The 25038-nt window shown below is 37.6% G+C and overlaps 1 long non-coding RNA gene across 1 annotated transcript in view; it reads left to right on the plus strand.

Moving 5' to 3' along the window:
* LOC138736311 (uncharacterized) overlaps window positions 1–25038 on the plus strand; it is a 104191-nt gene that overhangs the window by 16588 nt on the left and 62565 nt on the right. Inside the window, exon 2 of the long non-coding RNA XR_011340219.1 lies at window positions 18022–18225. This is a non-coding gene — a long non-coding RNA (uncharacterized lncRNA). The remainder of the gene's footprint in view (window positions 1–18021; window positions 18226–25038) is intronic.

Below are 25038 nucleotides of genomic sequence, written 5' to 3' on the forward strand. Positions count from 1 at the left end.
ACTCAAGGATAAACCTATTCCTGTTATCAGCCCACATTCAAGGAAGAGTTAAGAAAACGGAATATAAAGCTAGATTGTTATCGCATCACTCACCCCTGTTATTGGCAATAGAGCTGGAGGACATCCCACCAAGAATGTATAGATGGAGATTAAACTCCATGCTACTTAAAAGACAGGATTTTAGAGAATTAATTGAGCGACAAATTAAAATGTACTTTGAAATAAATACGGAATCAGTGAAAGATAAGTTTATACTATGGGACGCAATGAAAGCATTCATCAGAGGACAGATAATAAGTTATGTAACTAAGATGAAGAAGGACTACAATCAGGAAATAGAACAGTTGGAAAGGGAAATAACAAATACAGTAAAAGAATTAGCAATAAAAGAAGATACAACTAAAAGAAGAGAATTGACAGACAAAAAAAATAAAATATGAAACACTTCAAACATCTAAGGTAGAGAAGAACATAATGACAAAACAAGTATTATGAGGTAGGAGAAAAAACACAAAATACTAGCGTGGCAGCTTAAGACAGAACAAACTAAAAGAATGGTATTGACATCAAGGAAAAAGGACAAACAAATTACATATAACCCAATGGAGATCAATGAAAACTTCAGGGAATTCTACGATCAACTATATCAAACTGAAAACGAAGGGAAAGAAGACAAAATAGATGAATTTCTAACTAAAATTGAACTTCCAAAATTGCAAACAGGAGCAAAATAAATTAATAAAACCATTTAAAATAGAAGAAATACAGGAGATATTAAAAAAAACTGGGAGAGGATGAACTCCCAATAGAATTCTATAAAACATTTAAAGACTTATTAATTCCTCCTCTCCTGGAAGTAATGAACCAGATTGAAAAAACAAAAAAACATACCAGATTCATACAAAACAGCAATAATTACAGTAATACCAAAGACGGGGAAAGATCCACTAACACCAGCATCGTATAGACCAATATCTCTACTTAACACAGATTATAAGATAATAGCTAAACTATTAGCAAACAGATTGGCCAACTGTGTACCAAAAATAGTAAAACTAGATCAAACTGGATTTATTAAAAAAAGACGAACAACGGACAATATCTGTAAATTCATTAACTTAATCCATGCAGTACAAGGAAACAAAACTCCAACAGTGGCGGTTGCTTTAGACACAGAGAAAGCCTTTGACAGTAGAATGGAATTATTTATTCAAAGTACTACAAAAATTCAACCTACCAGAGAAATATATTAATTGGATTAAAGCATTATATAAGGGACCATTGGCAAAAGTGACAGTAAATGGATATGTATCAAACCAATTTAAATTAAGCAGATCAACAAGGCAGGGATGTTCACTATCTCCCTTACTGTTCGCGTTAGCTATAGAACCACTAGCAGAACTGATAAGAACAGAAAATAAAATAAGAGGGATAAAAATAAAAGAGAAGGAATATAAAATCAGTCTATTTGCAGATGATGTTATAATATACTTAACAGAACCAGAAATATCAATAAAAGAATTACATAAGAAATTGAAGGAATATGGAGAAGTATCGGGGTACAAGATCAACGCAAATAAAAGTGAAGCAATGCCAATGAATAATGCGGATTTCACAAAGTTTAAGAAAGAATCACCATTTAGATGGCAAACACAAGCAATTCAATACCTAGTTATACAACTAAATCATAATCTCAGCCATCTATACAAATTAAATTATCAGCCATTAATGAAAAAATTACAAGATGACTTGGAGCACTGGAAAGACTTACCACTAACACCGATAGAAAGGATAAACTGTATTAAAATGAACATCTTCCCAAGGATATAATACCTATTTCAATCATTACCAATTCACCTAACAGAGAAATTCTTCAAGGAGCTAAAGAAAATAATAAGGAAATTCTTATGGAAAGGGGGGGAAATCAAGGATAGCGCTAGATAAATTAACAGAATAGTACAAACAAGGTGGCTTACAGCTACCAAATTTTAAGAATTATTATAGAGCAGCACAATTAAGATACCTATCATATTTTTATCAAACAAGAGAAAAACCAGATTGAACCAGATTAGAGCTAGATAAAATAGGGCAGAAGATACCTGAACATATACTATAAAAGTAGGATGAAAAATTGGTGCAACATAGGAATTCACCAGTATTGCACCATCTGCTCAACATTTGGAAGAAGATTCACATAGAAAGGAATAAAATAAATTATCAACTACCAAAATTAATACTGACACAAAATCAACTAATCTATTTCACAATAGATAACCTTTCCTTCAGAGAATAGGAGAGAAAAGGGATCAAAAGAATAGAAAATTGTTTTTCAGGAAATAAATTATTATCTTTTGAACAAATGAAGGACAAATATAGTATAACTCATGATCCAATGTTTGCATACCACCAACTGAAAACCTACTTGAAGGACAAATTGGGAAACAGTCTGAGGTTACCAGAAGGAAGCAATTTTGAATATGTGATTACAGATACAATGATAATTTAAAAAATTATAACAAACATGTACATCAAACTGCAAGAAAAGGAGAATGAGGAAACAAGCTGTAAACCTAAACAAAAATGGGAACAAGTTCTAAACATAAAGATAAAGAATGAAACATGGGAAAAGCTATGCTCCGGAACTATGAGAAATACAATAAACACGAGGTTACGCATGATACAATATAATTGGTTACACAGGCTATACATCACACCCCAAAAGTTAAATAAATGGGTCCCAACAGTATTAGACAGATGTTTTCACTGTAAAAAGGAAACTGGAACAACAACACATGCAATTTGGGCATGTGAGAAAGTGAAAACATTTTGGGAAGATCTAAACCAGATATTAAATAAAATCACGAAAAACAATATACCAAAAAACCCAGAGATCTTCCTTCTAAGTAATATAAGAAATAAAGAATTTGGACTCAATTTGGATGGAGCACAAAAAAGATTTATTATGATAGCCCAAGCTGTAGCAAAAAAATGTATTATGTCAAATTGGAAATTAGAAGACAACTTGAGAATACAACAATGGTACAGACATAAATAAATGTATTCAATTGGAAAAAAATAACATAATTTAAGAAATAACATCACAATATTTGAACAAATATGGAAACCATACATGAAACACAATAGAGAAATCCTACCACAGACCTCCACCACCTAAAATGACAGAAGGAGAAGACAATGAAATGAACTCACCCAGTATGTAAAAGTAAAAGACAAAAATTTCTTGTTTATTTTTATTAAGTGACGACATTGTTTAACAGGTTTAATGTATCTTATAGATTGAACTTTGAATAAATGGGGAGGGGGGGTGAGAGACGGAGGGAAGGGAGGGGGGAAAAAGGGGAGAAAATAACACTATATATTGAAGAGAAAAATGTCTGTATGTATTTTGGTCAGTATGGCTCCTTAATAGACTAATACCTAGTGTCGCCGAAAATGTCCTCCCAGAATCACAGTGTGGCTTTCGCGCAAACACAGGAACTACTGACATGGTCTTTGCCCTCAGACAGCTCCAAGAAAACTGCAGAGAACAAAACAAAACACTCTACATCTCCTTTGTTGACCTCACCAAAGCCTTTGACACTGTGAGCAGGAAAAGGCATTGGCAAATACTAGAGCGCCTTGGATGCCTTCCCAAGTTCCTCAACACGGTTATCCAACTGCTCGAAAACCAACAAGGTCGAGTCAGATATAGCAATGAGCTTTCCGAACCCTTCTCCATTGACAACGGCATGAAGCAAGGCTGCGTCCTCGCACCAACCCTCTTTACTATCTTCTTCAGCATGATGCTGAAGCAAGCCATGAAAGACCTCAACAATGAAGATGGTGTTTACATCCGATACCGCATGGATGGCAGTCTCTTCAATCTGAGGCACCTGCAAGATCACACCAAGACACAAGAGCAACTTGTCCATGAATTACTCTGCAGACGATGCCGCTTTAGTTGCCCATTCAGACCCAGCTCTCCAGTGCATGATGTCCTGTTTTGCGGAAACTGCCAAAATGTTTGGCCTGGAAGTCAGCCTGAAGAAAACTGAGGTCCTCCATCAGCCAGCTCCCCACAGTGACCACTAGCCCCCCCACATCTCCATCGGGCACACAGAACTCAAAACGGTCAACCAGTTTACCTACCTCAGCTGCACCATTTCATCTGATGCAAGGATCGACAACGAGATAGACACAGACTTGCCAAGGCAAATAGCGCCTTTGGAAGACTACACAAAAGAGTCTGGAAAAACAACCACCTGAAGAAACACACAAAGATCAGTGTGTACAGAGCCATTGTCATACCTACGGTCCTGTTCGGCTCTGAATCATGGGTCCTCTACCGGCATCACCTACGGCTCCTAGAACGCTTCCATCAGCGCTGTCTCCGCTCCATCCTCAACATTCATTGGAGTGACTTCATCACCAACATCGAAGTACTCGAGCTGGCAGAGTCCGCAAGCATCGAATCCATGCTGCTGAAGACCCAACTGCGCTGGGTGGGTCACATCTCAAGAATGGTGGACCATCGACTTCCCAAGATTGTGTTCTATGGCAAGCTCTCCACTGGTCACTGAGACAGAGGTGCACCAAAGAAGAGGTACAAGGACTGCTTAAAGAAATCTCTTGGTGCCTGTCACATTGACCACCGCCAGTGGGCTGATATCGCCTCCAATCGTGCATCTTGACGCCTCACAGTTCAGCAGGTAGCAACCTCCTTTGAAGAAGACCGCAGAGCCCACCTCACTGACAAAAGACAAAGGTGGAAAAACCCAACACCCAACACCAACCCACCAATTTTCCCTTGCAACCGCTGCAACCGTGCCTGCCTGTCCCGCATCGGACTTGTCAGTCACCAACGAGCCTGCAGCAGACATGGACATACCCCTCCATAAATCTTCGTCCACGAAGCCAAGCCAAAGAATGGTTTATAGTGTGAAAAATAAAAAAAAATTAAAAATCAACACCAGTTGCAGCTCCAACAAAGTCTTTGGATGACACAGCAGTGGTTGGCCTCATCAGCAATAACAAGTTGCACTACAGAGAAATGGTAGAAAATCTCATGAAATGGTGTTAGAAAAATATCTAGGTTTCAATGTGGACAAGGAGATAACTATGTACTTCAGGAGGACCAGAGTCAACCACCCTCCACTACATATTAATAGCTTGGTAGCAGAGAGAGTAGAGAGCACCAAGTTCCTCAGAGACCACACACACATCTTTTCACTTATCTGGATGGCACATATCAGTGATGAACTTCCTGAGAAGACCGATGGGGATCAAGGCTATTTGCCACCAACCTGTTCCTGGTGGGCTGCATTACAATGTAGAATGGTTGCTATAGAGCAGGGGTGTCAAACTCAAATTCACGGAGGGCCAAAATTAAAAACTTGGACTAAGTCGAGGGCCGAACTAAATATTTATTGAAAATTTTCAACAACATCTGCATGTTTTCTCTTCTTTCAACATATGTAATGTTAAACTTTTTCTTATTAAAATAAATGTTTAATAATAGTTTTGGATAAACTCTTTCCAGAAGCATTAACAAATGAGAAATAAAATATTCAATAAATAATATTTCTCTATAGAGGATTTGTCAAATGTTGCTAGTGTGCTGTCGAATAGTAAAATCTGAGGGCTATTGAGAATGTGGGAGAATAACATGATTCCTGAAACAATCAAATGGGTGACTGATTGTGGGCATGAACTCTAGCAGGGTAATTTGCCATGCCCGTTTTCCATTGGTACAGATATCCTTTGATTTACACACTTTTCAAGTTTTATGCCTAATGAGCTTGTATCCAGGTGCAGGACCATTTTTAACCAGGAATATATTTATCACTGTGACATGAAACTATTGGAAGATCGTTTTATCCTGAGATTAAAGTTCATAATCCTTACTCAGGCCTGTGTGCGGGAGGGCGGGGTTTGCGGGCGATCGGGTTGGACAACGACAGTGCGGGGGAATCGGCTCTCGCTGCAGGGTGGCATCTTGGTGGATCAGCGGCCCCGTCACCGTGAGTCGCGGATCGGCTTGCGGCAGGGAGGGGGAGTGGGCAACGGTCCTGGTGAGGTCAGGCCCGAGGCCTCCGGTTCCGGGCTCCGGGAAGCGGCCTTGGCTTCCCCTGACACCAGCCAGGCCCCAAAACCAGAGTCCACGGTGAGACCCTGCAACGTAAACAGAGGAGATGGGGGTGATTAGCAGGCTGATGCCAATGCATTCTGGGATTTGTTGTATTACTGTGCATGCGCTATACTGGCGCGGCGGCCAGTGGGCCACCTCTAATACATTTTTGAAATGATCTTGCGGGCCAAATATAATTATATCACGGGCCAAATTTGGCCCGCGGGCCAGAGTTTGACATGTGTGCTATAGAGCAGCAGATCAGAAGTCAATCCAGGAGCTAAGAGCGCAGATAGAATCACTGGGGTCTCCCTCCTGCCATTGACATGATTTACCAGAATCATCATCTCAAGAGGGCTCGCAAAATAGGTGAGGATTCCTACCACCCCACATGCAGCATCTTCCAGCTACTCCCGTCAGGAAAGAGATACAGAATTATCAGAGCCTGAACCACCAGGCTGAGAAACAATTTCTTTCCATGGGCAGTGAGACTGCTGAATGACTGATGAACTACTCATAAAAACACTCCATGTCTTCACTATTTAACAATAATATTTATGTCTGTATGTGTGTTTAGAGTGTTTTCCACCTCAGACTGGAGAATGCTGTTTCATTGGGTTGTCCTTGTACAATCAGATGATAAACAATTTGAATTTAAACTTGAAGATGTACATTAGGACCTCCATCAGTAGCGTCACACAGTCCTTCAATCTCCGACCAGGTATGTTGTCTTGTCCTGCTGTTTTGCATTGGTTCATCCTGGATAGGATCCTCCTCACCTCAGCTGTGACTATGCAGTGTATCTTTTCTTCAGGGGGCACTTGAAAGGGGCACAGATTGTGGAATCCTTTTTGGTTTCATTATAGTGCTTTCTCCTTTCATTGGGATAGTGTAATACAATTTTCCAACTTTAATGGAAAGTTTCAGACATCTTCCACTCGATTCAAAGATGCTACAAATATCTTGAGCTTCACCATGAGCAGAGCCAGATGTGTAAATACACTTTGCCATTTAACCACGAAGGCCTTAGTACCTTATTTTGCTTTAAAGATTCAGTTATGGCTGCAACAGATAGAACTTTTTAACAAAGTGTTTTGTTCCTCATTGAAATTTAGATTAGAAAATTCCTCCCTGAATACCATGAGCAGATATTGCTTCTTCTCTCCCAATTTTGTCTGTTTCTCTGTGAGCTCTTGTGTTCTTTCTCTGAAGGAGAATGGCTACAATTGCACCCATGCTTTAAAAAGTTTTCTATCTGCAGAAGCTTGAGCATTTAGTGAGAAAAATAGAGCTGTGCAATTGGATTAAGCCAAATATTGTGATGTTGATATTCCCCAGAATGAGTTAACTGATAAAAGATGAGCCATCTCAAAATTAAAATCAAGTTTTTGCTGTAAGGAGAGGCAGGTGTGGTGTGTGAAGTGAATGGATAGGATAGAAATGCAAATGGGCATGATAAAAAATAATCTAATAAACTGGAGCTACCTTTTTGAAACTGATAATGGATATTTCCACTTATCCATTCAATAATTCTTGTTCTTTTACCCTTGATGGCACTGCTACTCATATCATAATTGTCTGGATATTGCAGATATCTGTGAAACAATAATGGCTACTGCTATCCTTAAGAAAACTGCTTATAAAAATTATTGCTGTCAGTGTCATGCTCTAAGGTCCCTGGTTTCTGGCATCAATGACATAAGCTGATACTGAGTTCAGTATGAACAGTAGACAATGACGTGAGTTCTCATGTAAAATTACATTTATAGAGAAATTATTAAGATGTAATAATGGTTTTCTATGCATAATGAGCCAAAATTCACTGACATCAATAAACTGCCCCAATTTGAAATTGAATCATTTGTATTCAAGCATACCTCCCTTGAGGATTATACAAACTGCCAAAGGAGTACACAATTTAGATGGCCTAAGAATGGGATCACGTACTTGGGGATCAAAACTGATAATGATTTAAAAAAATTTGTATAAGATTAACTACCTCCCCTTACTTAAAAAACTGAAGAAGATTTAAATAAATGGGTAACTCTTACAATAACATTGCATTAAAATGAATATATTCTCATGTATACAATACCTATTTCAGACTCTTCTTTTAAAATCTGAATAAATTAATTAGGAAGTTTTTCTGGAAAGGTAAGTTATCCAGAATCTCCATGGAAAAATTAACTTGGAAATATATGGGAGGATTACAACTCCTAAATTTTAAATATTACTATTGAGCGGCCCAGATGAAATTTGTCACTTCTCTCTTTGACTGAAGAGACAAGCCTTCATGGGTGGAAATTGAACTGCACAAAGTCAGAGAGAGAGTAACAAGAGATTTCATATATATGTGGGGCACTAAATCTATTTCTCGTGGAAAATAAGCACCATTAATAAAGCATATTTTGAATATTTGGCATAAATTGAATAATGTAATTGAATCAAAATGAAAAATAACTCCAAAAATGGCCTTGATTCAAAATATCAATGGATATGATATGTAGAAGATTATAATGTACAAGGGCAATTAATGTCATTTGAACAGTTAAAAAATAAATACAATATTCATAATAATACAATCTTCTGCTACTTTCAATTAAGAGCTTTTTTCAGAGATGAATTAGGATTCTACCAGAGTGCAGTGAAATGGAGATTCTGATACAAAAGGGGAACAAAGAAGTTCACATCAGTAATGTATTTTCTACTTCAATCAGAAACTCCTAAACCAGAGTTATATAAATCAAAACAAAAATGGGAATCAGATTTGAATGTTAGTATAGATGATAAGAACTGGTCCAACTTATGTCAGGACTGCATGACTAGCACAATTAATGTAAGATACAGATTGATGCAATATAATCTTTTGCATCTGCTATATCTTAACCTGAGAAGTTGCATAAATTCTATTGTATCGGAAATGTTTCAGGTGCGGGAAAGTAACAGGTACCTTTTTACATTCTACCTGGTCATACTCTGAAGTGAAAACCTTTTGGGAAAACTGAAGAATTTTATTAAACCAGATCATTGGGAAATAATTGCCACAAATTCCAGAATTGTTTCTCCTAAGAAATAGTGAGGACATAAGACCTAAAATGAAGCTGTTTAAGTACCGATTAAAATTTCTTAAAGTTGCATTGGCAGTGGCCAGGAAATATATTGTGGTTACCGGAAGTCTGGTTCCCTTCTGACTTAGCCCGATAGAATGTGGAAATGCATAGTTGTGTTCCTCTAGAGAAAATTACTTAAAATGGTAATGGTTAATTCTTGATACTTGCTTAACCACAAAATTAAAATAAAATATTCAAAAAAAAGCATACCTCTTGCAGATCTACCTCTTGCAGATCTACCTCTTGCAGATCTGTCTCTTAGTGGCAGCACGGTTAGCGTAAGGGACCTATCTTCTTCTTTGGCTTGGCTTCGCGGACGAAGATTTATGGAGGGGGTAAAAAGTCCACGTCAGCTGCAGGCTCGTTTGTGGCTGACAAGTCCGATGCGGGACAGGCAGACACGATTGCAGCGGTTGCAAGGGAAAATTGGTTGGTTGGGGTTGGGTGTTGGGTTTTTCCTCCTTTGCCTTTTGTCAGTGAGGTGGGCTCTGCGGTCTTCTTCAAAGGAGGTTGCTGCCCGCCAAACTGTGAGGCACCAAGATGCACGGTTTGAGGCGTTATCAGCCCACTGGCGGTGGTCAATGTGGCAGGCACCAAGAGATTTCTTTAGGCAGTCCTTGTACCTTTTCTTTGGTGCACCTCACGGTGGCCAGTGGAGAGCTCGCCATATAACACGATCTTGGGTAGGCGATGGTCCTCCATTCTGGAGACGTGACCCATCCAGCGCAGCTGGATCTTCAGCAGCGTGGACTCGATGCTGTCGACCTCTGCCATCTCGAGTACTTCGACGTTAGGGGTGTAAGCGCTCCAATGGATGTTGAATTGGTAAATGCCAGATAAGTGAATTTTCCAGTTGCTGGAGATTGGGTGTTACATGGATTAGTGAACTGACTGCAAGAGGGTGCCAATTTTAAACTTTTGTATTTTTTCTAATTTTTGATTTGAGGCTTACTTGAATTCGATCAAGTGGATTTTATTGTAGTTAAGGTGGGAGAGGAGAATTGCTGATAAATGTCAGATAGGGTATTGAATTCCTTGCCAATTGTTGATGGTCAAGGAAAAAGCTCTGGTAAACTTAAGCAGCACATATTCTGTGTAGTCTCAAACTTTGAAATTCCAAGAGAATAAAACATGTTTTAACAGAGACTGTGTTTTAAAACCTGTGATTTTGAGCAGGCAGGGGTTGATTTTGTGTGAAATTTGGAGCTGAGGAAAAGCTAAAGATTAAACTGCGTACCAGAATTAAGGTTCCAACAACACAAGTCACACTATCATTTTTAATAAAGTCAGCTTCTTTGTAGAATATGATTTCTTGCTGTTTGTAAGGAAAAATCTTCTGTATATGTAGAAAATTAATGACATTAAAAACCAAGTGGTACAAAATGTTATTTCTTACACCAGAGGGCAGCAGTTTGCAAAAGTTAAAACTGAAGAGTTCCTCTGGATCATTGTGCATTAGATTCTTTTTCCCTTGTAGTGACTAAATTTCATGTTATCCATCCATACTTTTGCATAACATAAAGTAACCTAAAACATAGGACGCTATTCATCCCTTTGAGTCTGCCCTGCCATTCATTCATGTGCAGATCCATTTTCCCACTCACCCCCACTTGCCCGGCCTTCTCCCCATAAACTTTAATGCCCTAGCTAATCAGGAACCTATGGATCTCAGCCTTAAATGCATCCAATGACCTGGCCTCCACAACTGCCTGTGAAAACAAATACTAGATGGGCCCTTGATTCAATGTACCATTTACAGATTTAGTAATTGTGCTTAAACACAAGTCCAAATGATAACAATAATGAGTGCATTGTCATTTACATTGTACAATATATGCATATGCTGAAATTCTTACTTGCTGCAGCTGAACAGGTACGTCATTATAAAAAAACTACGAAAACAACATGGAGATTTTGTCATCTCATAAAGATCAATTTAGCATTCTGTCCTAAGAAATTACCATGAATCTCAAAAGGTCTGCAGAAATGACATAATGATAATTTTGGTAGCTATCAAAATTCAATTCAAATTCATGAGATTTTATTTCAGAGTTTTGATTGACCTACTGTGCTAAGACATGGGTGGGAGGTTTGCTCCAGATTCCAACAGGACAGGGAGATGGAAGTGATGCTGGGAGGGTGACAGTGGAAGGTATGTGGAGGAAGAAAAATGACAGCACTGCTGGAGCTGCTGTAACGGCAGCGCTGCTGCTGGTGCAGTCCCAGAAGAGCAGAATATGGAGACACAGCTCTACAGCTAAGGTTTTAACCACCCGGTCCTAATGCTAGCAGCTCCGTTCAGGCTTTAAACGGCCTGTTAAAGGAGCCAACGGTGTTTGTAAGTAAAGTCCTTCAAACGCGGAGGTATGTCCCCAAGATGGTGGTGCCTGTACTCAACAGAAGCCACGAGGGGTTGCAGACTATGGGGACCAGTGGACTAATGTAGGACATCAGGAAGGGGAAGAACTCCCCCATTGAGACAGAGAAGTAGAGGAAATATTCCTACAAGATGGTGACCATGGTAGCAAACCAGCAAGTGGCTCAGTAGCTGAGGGACCCATGCAGGCTGTGGCTGACGTGGTTGGGGGACCCACATGAGCTGTGGACTGCTGGACACTGGTTCACAGGAACCAGGTTGACGCACGATAAATAACTCGAGAGGCTGAGATTGTCACTGATTTACAGGCTTTTATTCACAATGGACAGGAACCTCATCCTGTGCTGTGACCCGTGCTTTCAGGGGTCAAGGTGTTAGAGGCTTTATGCAAGGCTAAAGAGGGGGGAGCCACAGAACAGGGTGGAGCCAGGTAATCAAGAGTGCAGCAGTTCACTACACAGGTAATAGAGCAGGGATTTGAGAGGGTGCTGAGAGCAAAATGGCTCCCAAAAGGCCTTGGGCACTGAAGGCTTCCTGATTAGTCAAAGGTTTGGATATGGAGCTTGGGTTGCTGATGAATCGAGCAGGAGTCTGTGCAGCTGCAGTGGCTGCTGGAGTGCTGGAAGGGAATTCACAGACACTCAAAAAATAGAAGGGACACTTTTTTGCTTCCCTTACTGTAAGGGGTGGAAGGTGACACTACTGGTGACTCTTTGTCTGCCTTATGGCATGCAGAAGACAATTTTGTGCACTATTACATTTTCTGTGCTATTATATAATGATAAAAGAATCTTGAATCTTGAAAGAACTAACACATTTTCTTGGAATGTAAGGTGGAAGTGAGGGTGGTATGATGAGCTGTTACTTGGGGATTTGAGGAGGAACATTTACACAGGATAGTGGTGAAGGAATTGCCTTGGTATCAGGAGGGATGCAACAAACATTCTTGAGGATCACAAATGGGAATCATTGTGCTTGGAGAATTGGGTGTGAATATTTAGTCCTCAGGGGATCAGTGAAACACTATGTTCGGAGAATGTGAGTGAAGGTTCAGTAAAATTCAGACCGAGGCACTAGTTGATAATCTCAGGATGTTGGGCCATTCAGGAATTGGTGCAGTGTTGTTAATTGGATGAGGTCAGACATCTTTTTTCATTTAATTTTCTATTTCTACTTGAGAAAACATTGTATTGTGCATTTGGATTCAGCTAATATTAGTTCTGAAACTTTGTATTTGTTACAAAAGCAATTTATATCCATGCAGCAAATGCCTTTTTAATCTCCTAAAGTTTATTTTGTTTATGAATATTATACGTGGCCCTTTTTTAAAAAAAAGATGCAGCTTTTGAAAGTATGTGTACAAATTCAACTTCATTACCTCCCAACTATTTCATGTCAAATCTGCCAAACCTGATTATGTTTTCAATATATCTGTGATGTCATTTATTACATTTACACTTTTTATATTGAGTTGAATAAAAGAAACAAAGGCTTTGAGCAGAATGATTTTTCCTGCTGAATGCAGCTCTTTCACAGAATCTCTACCCTGAACACAATTATACTGTGGGTATATAACTTCATGTTGGCTTGAGAGTGCCCCAAGATAATACGATCCAAGTTCCCCTGAAATACTCAAAAAAGGACAATATCTTGAGCTCGATGTTTGCAAATAGAGATTTATTACAGGAAATGCACAGTTAAATTACCTGATTTCAGAGATTCAATCCAGAAATATGTGCAAGGTAATTTATTCCAGGTTAAATTGTTTTTAAATTGCATGCAAAAGCCAATGCTAATTTGTAGGCCAAATGCTGATTTTTAGGCACTGGTATTATCAAATGATAATGATAAAGGTAGGGCAACTGTCAGGTCAAATATTTGAATCACATTCTAAGATTTTCCCTACTCAAAACATCATCAGTTTCATTATCATTTATCACTTGAAGATTTTCACTGAAATGTTAGTAAATGACAAGTTCATTATTAAGATTTGATGACTGAAGAGGTTACTAGCATTTGAAGTCAGAAGTATGATGGAATACAGTAGTCTGAGGAAGGGCTCAGGCCTGCCTTTTACCTTCTATGGATGCTGCATGATGTGCTTAGTGTACTGACAATAACCACACCAGCAGTGCGAGTATAATTTAATAAATTAATATGTACACTAAGAGGTCTTGTCTCTCTGCAAGATGAACCTGGAAGGCTAGACTGTAGCTCTGAACTGCTTTATATACAAGGTCACTGGGATGACCCATGGTGACCTAATGGTGTAATTGCTTATCACCACACTTTGATTCTCCAACACTTTTGTGTGCTGCACTAGACTCCAGCATCTGCAAATTTCCTTGTTTGCCTCACCATTAGTCTGGCTGATTGCTTTATGAACTTTCAGAAAGTTCACTGCTATCCAGTTAAAATCAATCTGCTTGTTTGGTACTCTATCAAACACACATTTGCTCCCTCCACTGCTACACAGTGACTTCAATGTGTATCATTTACAAAATGCTTTATCTCTCAGCTACCAACATTTTGTTTATTGGAGAAGATAACTATATTGCTCAAGAACATTGATTTTTCTATGATTTAGATCTCATTGAGTCATTAGCAAGTTGAATTAACTTTGTTGATTTTGCAAGATCCTAATTTAGAATAGGAGAGTCACAGTTGGTTGAGAGTCCCAATATCCAGCTTTTGACTTTTTTTCAGGATACTTTTGAGATTAGATAATGGCAAGGAAACAGAAAAAAAAGTTACTTTAAAAAAAACTATTAGAATATATTATAATGGTTGTAGTAAATGTGTGTTATAGAATTAAAATACCAGGCAGTCAGCAAACTTATTACAAGGCTAATACAAGAATTTTTTTGAGAAGACAACAACCAGTGTAAAAAAGGGGAAGATCCAGTCAAAATTGTGTATCTCCAGTTTCAAAATCATTTGGTAAGTTATCATCCAAAAGAGCAACAGTGCTGGTGGTAATATTGAGAAAGAACCTGTTCACATTAGCAGGTTATTACCCTTAAGGAAGGTAGGGGTCACAAAAATTAATATTAGGTTTTCAGCTATTTAATTACATTAAGAACTTAAATAAAAAGACACCAAAAAGCAATCTTCTGGAAGAATTCAGCAGGTTGAACAGCCATTGTGTGGAGGAAAATGGTTACGATTGATCACTGTTTTCATTTTATAATTCATTAGCAATTATATATTGAGAAATTATGTCAAAAATGTTTTTCAATAGTTCAATTATCTCATTTGATTAATTTAGTTGTAAGGAAATTAGACCATTGTAGATAATACAAATAATTTACAATTTTGGAATTATTTAAATATTCATGAAGCCAAGATTTATAAAGCAAGAAGATACTGTGAAGATTAGTTGTTATATTCTCTGGACAGCTTTTACAACAAAAGATCTTGGAAAAAGACTGAACACTTTCCCTTAGAATGAAACTGATAAATTTGATGATGTCAAAATAAAGGAAAAAAGATAAATTTGTAATTATTTGATGATCTCTGGGTGCCACAAATCACTTTGCATTAAATAAAGTATTTTGAAATATAATTATTATTACAATGTAGGAAATAAAGGAACCAATTTTGGACAAGGTTAATCTTGGCAAATGGTAATTAGATAATGATCAGCTAATCTGTTTGAGATGGCAGATGGGTTGAAGTTGGCCAGGGCACTGAGAAAAAGCTTGCTCATCTTTGAATGTATCTTAGTTCCTTATCATCACACTGAAAAGATATGTGGTGCTTAATTTAATGTAATGTCTGGAGAATGGCATCATCACTAGTACTGTGCTCTTTCAACACTACACTAGATTCCATAAAGAACCTGTCATCATAACTGCAGACATTGAAGCAATGTTCCATCAGGTAAAAGTACTAAATGAATACCGTGACTTGTTATGACAGGGCATCTATTTGGAGCAACTTCATCACCAAGTTGTGCAAATTTTGCTCTTAGGAAGTGTGCTGAGGACAATATGGAACAATTTAGCTCTCAAGCTATAAGCATCATCAGGAATTATTTCTATGTAGATTACTATTTCACTTTTGCAGCTACCGTAAAAGAAGCAGTAGCTCTTTATCATGAGTTAAAAGCGTACTGTTTCAAGGGATGCTTTCTTCTTTCCAAGTGGATGAATAACAGTCATCTACACTTCGCTTTGCAACGCAATGTTAAATAACAAGTTACTGTACAAGGATAGTAAAATAAGAATATTATAAGGACATTATTACAGAAAGTTACTTGTTAAGATAAATCAGTATTCCACAGACGTTAGCCTTTTTTGTTTATTATTAAAGATTGCTTGAGAAAATTTAAAAAAAAAATTTTTGAAGGACTGACTTCTCACAAGAAGGGGAATTCTATCAGCAGTCAATTTGATATATGATCCTCTAGTAATATTGGCACCAGTTGTCCTGACTGTCAAGAAGATTCTGCAAGATGTGTGTAGGAAGAGGATTGGTTGGGAAGGTGAGATGTTGTACAGGAATGGACGTGTTTGATTCAGGATCTTTGTAAACTGGAAAACTTCAAGCTTGACAGATGCTTCAAACCCACAAATTTTGGAATGGTAATATCTGCTCAATTGCATCATTTTGGAGATGCATGTGAAGATTGTTACGGAACTGTTAGTTTCCTGTTACTGCATGATAACAAGGATCAGGTACATTGTGGATTTGCAATGGGAAGGGCCCAAGTGGGTCATTGAAACCAATCACTGTTTCACAATTGGAGTTGATGGCTGTTACCATGGTGAGCAGAATGGGTACAATGTTGAAAAAAGAATTGCAGATGAAACCAACAGACTCCATTTTTTGGACCTCTGTGCTCAAATACATCAACAATGAACTTTCGTGGCAAATAGAATCACTGAAATTGATAAAGTCTCATATTCAATACAGTGCCGATATGTTAATGCATTTAACAATCCTCCCAATCTGCCTTCCCAAGGTTTGAAAGTCAAGTCTTTTCTGAAGAATGAAATGTGGTGTCAGGGCCTTGATTTTTTTTTTCTACAGCCTCAAAAGCATTGTCCTCAAAATCCTGATAAATTAAAAGAAATTTTACCAGAAGACTCTGAAATCAGGGGTAAAACTGCAAATATCTGACAAAGTGGATTCAGTTACTTGCTTAATCCATTACTTCTCATCCTGGAATAATTTGAAAAAGGCAACAGGATGGATGTTTAGATTTCAAAGATGGTTTCTGAATCGTAGCAGGCAGAACAAACAAACAAGCGATGTTCCTTCTCAATTTCAAATGGATAACAGCCACCAAAAAGATCTATCACAAAAAAGAAACAGGTGATTTTGAGACTCAAGAAAAAGGAGAACTCACAGTTGAAGAATTGATTAATGCTGAGATCTGCTTCTGCCAGAGGAAGAGATTTGCAGATTAAATTTCAAGTCTGAGAAAAAGAATGAATATTCTTATGATCAATCCTTTGTTTCTACCAGGGCAGTTTCAGAAGGAAGACATATATGCATGCCACAGATGGAACAGGTGTAATTTATATTGGATTTATTCTGGAAAAGATGGGTGAAGGAATATCTTACACTGTTGCAGGAGCGACAGAAATGGTTTAAAATCAGGTGCAATTTCACGGCTGGGGATGTTGTGATCATAATGGACCATTCAGCGCCTCGAAATTTAAGGTTGATGGGGAAGATTGTTGATACCATCCAGGACAAAAGAGGACTTGTATGACAAGTTAAGATCAAGACTAAAACTGGCTTTCTGAACAGACTAATTATCAAAATCTGTCTTTTACAAGAGGCAGAAAGCTTTGATAATTGACTTCCACTTTCCTTTGAAATTTAACCTATATATTTATATGCACTACTCTGTACTATGTTTTATTTTTTATTTGTAATGGTTTTTTTATATTTTAGACATATAATTAGGAGCCAGCATTTTAAGAGATAAAATAAATTGCAAGTTACAAGCAGTCTGGAAATAGCAATTGTTTACATTTTTTGAGTGTCTCCTAGCAACATCTTTGAGCCAAGGTCTTATGGCTTGTTAGATATTAAATGTGTTAGCTTATTTTCTTTTGTTCTATAAAATGGTATTGATTTAAAATGTCTGACAATTTTTAATGACCATTTAACAAAATTTTAGCACCATCTTACAATGTTTAACAGCTTGTTACAATGTATAGCAATTGATAATTAACAATGTTTAATAAACTCTATAAAATTCAACTCAACTTCAATACAGATTTGTTTGAACGAGTCATGGACAGCAACAACATTCTAATATCCTCTAAGCCATGGTTTTCCAAACTGGATTCCGTGGAAATGAGTAAGGGTTCTATGGAAGAAGTGACAGGGAATAATAATGTGATACCTGTTTTTCTTTAATTTACTTATTTACTCTGTCCTTAATTCAGTTTGTTTCTGGGACGGCAGCCAACTGTACGCTCCACCCAAAAAAAGGCATCATGAGGCCTGAAGTCAGCAGCGCAAATGTCAGGCCTGTGCATCATTTTTAACCAATGAGAATCCAAATTCTTCTGGCGCAAAGGAGCTGGCCATATTGTGCCCAACATTAAGAAGATCTGTGATGACAACAAATAATTTCAACTTGGAGAATGGTAAGTTTATTTATTTTCTTACCATACTTTTTTTATATAGCAGGTATTGCAAAGTGGCACACTTTTTAATTGTACTTACTTAAAAAAAATTCAAAAGAATAATCAGAAAATTATTGAATTTTAAAATTACTTTGTAATACAGAATTAATAGGGGCTAAATTAAAAACTAAATTTCTTTGAGAATAAATAAATACATGAAAGTATAAAAAGGATTCCACTTTTTCATCACTTTTTATATTTACACATGTATTATTTAAATTTACATCCCTAACGTCGAAGTACTCGAGATGGCAGAGGTCGACAGCATCGAGTCCACGCTGCTGAAGATCCAGCTGCGCTGGATGGGTCACGTCTCCAGAATGGAGGACCATCGCCTTCCCAAGATCGTGTTATATGGCGAGCTCTCCACTGGCCACCGTGACAGAGGTGCACAAAAGAAAAGGTACAAGGACTGCCTAAAGAAATCTCTTGGTGCCTGCCACATTGACCACCGCCAGTGGGCTGATATTGCCTCAAACCGTGCATCTTGGCGCCTCACAGTTTGGCGGGCAGCAACCTCCTTTGAAGAAGACCGCAGAGCCTACCTCACTGACAAAAGGCAAAGGAGGAAAAACCCAACACCCAACCCCAACCCACCAATTTTCCCCTGCAACCGCTGCAATCGTGTCTGCCTGTCCCGCATCGGACTTGTCAGCCACAAACGAGCCTGCAGCTGACGTGGACTTTTTACCCCCTCCATAAATCTTCGTCCGCGAAGCCAAGCCAAAGAAAGAAATTTAAATTTAAAAGTAAAAAGATTAATTCCCAAATCACACTCATTTCAACCTTTGTTTGAACCAAAGTAAATCCTTTTATTTATCTCATTATTATCATTACTTTCAGGGGTATTTCTCATTATTGTAATAATGAGGGAGCACTTTACTTCTGCAAACTGTACATGAAGATTAGGGTTCTACCATTTCCAAGTGCTCCCTAAAAGGGTACTGTGAGCTAAAAATGTTGGGAAATCCTGCTCCAAGCAATTATAAAGGAAAGTAGTCATTACACCTTGTGAATTGGTAATTGTGGGAACAGTTATTAAACATAATTTTCATTATTTTGAACAATTTGTGCATATTGGTTTATTGATAATTTTATGTTTAATTTACCTGCTATGCATTTTAAATTGATGTGAGATATTCAATGAGTGAAAGGTTAACTTTAGTGATGCTTTGTCAATACAGGACCACAGTTTGATAATATCTCCTGTAACATATTTTTAAGAATCATTGGTAAAATTAAATGGATTTAAGGTGTGTCTTTAAGATAGGCTGGAGGGCATTTTATTCTTTTGACTATCTACACCATTACCAATGTAAAAACATTTAGCATTTTTTTTGTTTGTTTTAATTTATACTGTCTCATTGACCTGTCCACCAATGATAAAGTTTAAAGTGATGACATTCTATCACTTGCCTGTTAGATGTATACATGATAAAATGTAAGAACCTTGATGTTGCTCAAAACAAACCAGTCTGCTTTGTCAGAACTTCATCATTTAGCTTTACTGTTATCTCCATTGGGAATAATCTGGAGGGTCATTGTTCAAAACGTGAAGATAAAGGGTTGAATGTGCGTTGGAGCATTATTAGATGCAAATTCTTCACTGAGTTCCAGACAATTTGGACAGGTATAACTATCCCAAAATCATCAAATAGTCATGGTATTCGCTACCGAACAGAACTGTGGGAGTACATTCATCATATGGACTGCAGAGTTTAAAATAAAGGATAGTTAATACCTTCATGTCGTGCTTGCCTTGCTAGCCACACACTGATCACGAGAATGAATTAAAATACATTTTCAAAGACCTGATACTGGTTGCCAATATTCAACAGAAACCTTGTTATGAAATGGACTAAATAGGATTATCAACAGGAGTCTCAATATTTTGGCATTACTGCTGAGCAAAAATAGATGTGACAGTGAATCAATACTTCCATGTGGTGCATATGATAATCCAACTAAATTCATGCGATCATGAACAAAATAAGGCATTAAAGAGAAGCGAAATTTCCTGAAGCATATCAGGTTTCAATCACGTAGTTTCCACGGTAAAAATAAACTGGAGCCACTATCACATTAATTCCAGTTGTTATTTTTAGTGTTGGCATTTAAACCTGGCTCAGATATTAGCCCCAGGAAATTTGTAGCATTTCCTCTTCCTATCAAATGATACAGCATTAGTATTTTGCTTTGGTTTGACTAACTATTAAAAATATATCATTAACTCTTTATAGATCAAATTATTCTTGATGATATTGCTGAATAATCTAGGATATTTGCAGTGTATATTAGTGTGAAAAATTATTTGAAATATATATTTTTATCATATTAGTGGCCGTTACTGTAAAGGTAGCAGCCATCCCGTTTCCATTGAAAAGTTCTAATTAACCATTGTTTATAAATTATTTAACAACATAATATTTTGAAAAAGAAATTCCAACATAAACTATGCCACTTGATGAAAATTAATCTTTAAATTGCATTTGCTAATTACAATACTCTATTGTATTCCCAAGAGTGTATTTTGGAAATTTTAAAGCATTGCTAATGTCTTCTAACATTTATTTCCAGTATATATGCTTTCCAAAGTTCCATTGAATTTGATCAGCATCAATAGTCCTATTCTTTCACTGAACTTAATATTTTTGATCACACCGAGTCGCAGATCCAGACAATTGTTGCACTGCTGTAACCTTGCAATATCAGCTGATAAACCATTGTGTTGATGCCTTGGAGTAAATACATAAATTCTAAAGAAAAATCTGACAAATGGTGAAATATTGAGCTGATTAATTAGTACATTTTTAATTAGTATATTTTAAACTAATTTTTCAGTGTGTTTGAATGAACTCTATTTTAAAATAAAGTCAATTCATGTAAAATACCACATTAAATCATAATGTTTATTGCTTACATGGTTAACACCATCAATAAGATATATTTGAGTGAACTTACAAAACCTTGAACCATTTAAATCATATCATCAGTTGGTCTTAAACTTGGTTCAATGATCTTAGCAATCCCTGTATGTTTGATGATAGGTTTGTATTAAAGATTGAGTTTCAGGAGCCCAAATTTTAGGCATGGTCACTTGAATGCCCAATCTCCCATCTACCAATATGAAAGACAGATCCATTTAAGTGCCCAAGGTATCCACTTAAAATAGATATTGGACTGTTTGAATGTGCCAGTCAGGCTTCAAATACAGTTCTGTCATGCCAGTCCCACATTTGGTATAATATGGGCAAAGCATTCACCTTACAGTTTTTTGAAACTACAACAGTTTAGCAGGATTATCTTTAGATGTTAAACTTGCAAGTTCTGAAATAGTCGAGAAAAATATCAGTTGTGACTTTGTTAGAGAATATTATAAAGAGTAATTATTATTTTTTGCTGACTTTCATGGATAAGCATAGGCTATTTTCATTTTAGTCCAGATGACTGAGACTTGGACTGAAGTGAAGTTCAGGAAAATATAAAACATGGCAGAGGAAAGCAAATAATTATTTTTTGGTGAGACATTCTGGAGAGGCAGTGGATAAATCAGACATTTAAATTTAAAATTTAAATTTAAATTTTAAAATGGAGACATACAGGACTGTGACAGGCCCTTCTGACCCATGAGCCAGGGCCACATAGATTGTGGAGACACAAGAAATTGCAGATGCTGGAATCTGAAGCAAAAACAATTAAGTTTTTGGAAAAACTCAGAGAAACAACTAAATAAGGCAAAATAAGGTTGAGATTCTGCATTTGGACTTCGGGTGGGGGGGGTGGCAGGGAAGGAGGAAGATGAAAGGATCAATATATTGAAGTGCGGCTAAGGGGTGAGGCAACCCACACATGTTCCATTCCTACTCCAATCAGTCCATTTAGGTTCTCTTTCCCTTTGTTTTCATTTTCATTCCTACTATCCTCCCGCACCTTGTTCCACCTACCCCCATTTTTCCTCCTCCATGTGGTTACACCAATCTCACACCAGCTCTTGTTCTACCCCTTCCCTACACTTCTACATATTCCCAATCTTTCCTCTTCTTCTCTTAATCTTGACCCAGAGACTCAACCCAAACCAGAAAACACTATCAAGAGCCATTGGCTTGGTCAACATAATTTCATCAAATTAGATTGGTTATTCAGTCAAGGTTTCCTGGTTATAAAGGAAAAGGAAGAAAATACTCCTGAAATGCACCTTAATTTTCTCTGACAAATCTTGAACCCCCATTAAGGTCAGCACTTCAAGGCAGATGTGCATTTATTTGCCCAGGTATGGAACTTGCAATTAATTAACTATCTTCTACAGGAATCACAGAATTTGAAAATGATTGGACTAAATAAACTTTTAGGTATATGGATAGTAATAAGTTGATATGTCAAGATTGGTTAAGGGAACAGTTATTTAGATTACAGGAAAGGGAGTAGAATAAATCATGAGATTTTCTAAAAATTGACAAATAAAAACAAGTTTCTATGCATTAACAATTTTTCAGGATTTGGTTCTTTTATGAGAAAATTTCAACAACATTACAGAAAGTGGAGAGTTGCAACCAGACTTTTGGTGTGTAGTATTCCAAGGTCCTATGGTAACCTCAATGGATGTTACAGTTCCATCCTTGTTAATATGTTTTTTCCTTGTTCATGAAAGCTCATATGAGAGCATGAAGTCCTTGGACTTGATCTTCTGCTCCACCTTAAGTAGATGGGGAGCTTATGTAGATGGGCTCTCATTCAAATGACTCATGACTTAGTTACATCGCAGATCAGCAGCAATAGAAATTCACCAAGACAGTGCAATTTAAATTTTTTTAAATTAATAATTACTAATAAATTGTGTGTGTGTGTGTGTGTGTGGGGTTGGGGGGTGGGGGAAATACCCAAACCATTACAACTTAGGCACAATTTTGGAAAGTCATTCCCAAAGTTCTGTCTTAGAAGTCCTGTGTTGAAACTCAGATTTTTAAACTGATGCTCAGAAGTAATTATGAAGGAGGTGAGAGACTGAGTGATCAGACTGCCAAAAAAACTCACAAATCCTTATCGAATTGCTTCCAGAGAAATGTCCTTTCATACGAATGGTTGTTCCAACTCCCCTTTTCCTTATGTAGTGGAAACGAAATGTGTAATTTCCATGATGCTTCCAAAACCCAGGCATGGGTCAGTCACAATGGTCATGATCCAATGAAGCAATTCTCCTGCTTCCTTTACCCAGATATGGTCAATCAAAATTACCATTACAATGGTCATGGTGGTTTAATAATTTCCCTGGCAAGGAGAAGTATCTGAACTGTCCATTTCATACAATGTTACTTCACCTCTGTTCATCAAATAGCTGGCTGGTCAATAAATGAATAATTTCTGTTTATTTAAGTGTCCCAAATACATGACTCTCTGTAAATGTCCCATCTATTTTCCTGGATAAACAACCATGTTGTCTTCTTCCAGAGCATTACTTTGTTTATAGTCAATACTTAATGGTGCCATTCCATCTTAAGCTGTGAATGGTTGCAGCTTGCACCAACCCCCAAAGTGAAACTCGCTAAGTAAAACAGGAGCTTGTAATAACTTAAACTGAATGTCCTCAGAGATCCATAAGATTGCAAATGCTGGAACTCAAATCAATCCCTGCAACTGGATCCTCAACATCCTCACTCCATTTAATGTAGATTAGTAACATCACTTCCTTCTTGCTGACCATTGACATGGGCACCTCAAAGTTGTCCTCTTCTCTATTCCCCAGACATTAATGATAACTTAGCCTCCAAAGCAATCTAAAATTTGCAGATGACTCCATTATTGTAGGCCGAATAATGGGTAATGAGTCAAAATGCAGGATGTAAATCTGATTAGGTAGTGCCAGAAAAAAATCTTTCTCTCAACATTACAAGACCAAGAAGCTTATTGTCGTTTTTTGGAGCGTGAGGATGAGGAGCTACGCAGCTATCTGCATTGAGTGGAGTGGGTTAGTACCCTCAAGTTCCTGGGAGTCCACATATTGGCGGTCCTCTCCTGGAGTGAGCACATCAAGGTATCCTTGGAAGAATGCACACCAATGCCCTCTCTTTCTAAGAAATCTAATGATATTTGGCATGTCATTGAATACTCTATCAAACTTCTATAGGTGCACAGTAGAAAATATACGGACTGATTGTATTCTAGCCTGGTTTGGTAATTCAGGTGCTGAGGAATGCAGAAGGCTGCAGAAAGTAGGCTGGATGAGTGCAGCTTCATCAAAATCAAGAAACCTGGTACTACACAGGACAAGCGCAGGTGTACCGTCGAGAGCATTCTGCCTGGTTGCATCACTGGCTGATATGGAGACACCAATTTTCAGGACAAGAATGAACTCCAGAGGGTTGCTAACTCGGCCTCAGACATCACAGGTATCAGGCTTCACTCATTTGAGGACATCCACATGAGGTGGTGTCTTACAAAAGCAGCCTTTATCCTCAAAGACCCCACCCACCACCCAGGCCATGCCCTCTTCACCCTGCTACCATTGGGGAAAAGATACAGGAGCCTAAAGATGAGCACTCAGTGGCACAAGGACAACTTCTTCCCCACTGCCATCAGATTCCTGAATGATCAATGAACCAAAGACACTGCTTTACTTTTTGTGCCCTGTTATTGTTGTTGTTATTTTATTTTTTATAGTAATATCATAAGATGGTTATTATATGTATGTTTGCACTATGATGCTGCCACAAACACCAAATTTCATGAGTTGTTTATGACAATAAATCCTTATTCTGATTCTGATTCTGAGCATATCAT

The sequence above is a fragment of the Narcine bancroftii genome, chromosome 6 (genome assembly GCF_036971445.1).
Source record: "Narcine bancroftii isolate sNarBan1 chromosome 6, sNarBan1.hap1, whole genome shotgun sequence".
In the NCBI taxonomy this organism is placed as follows: Eukaryota; Metazoa; Chordata; class Chondrichthyes; order Torpediniformes; family Narcinidae; genus Narcine; species Narcine bancroftii.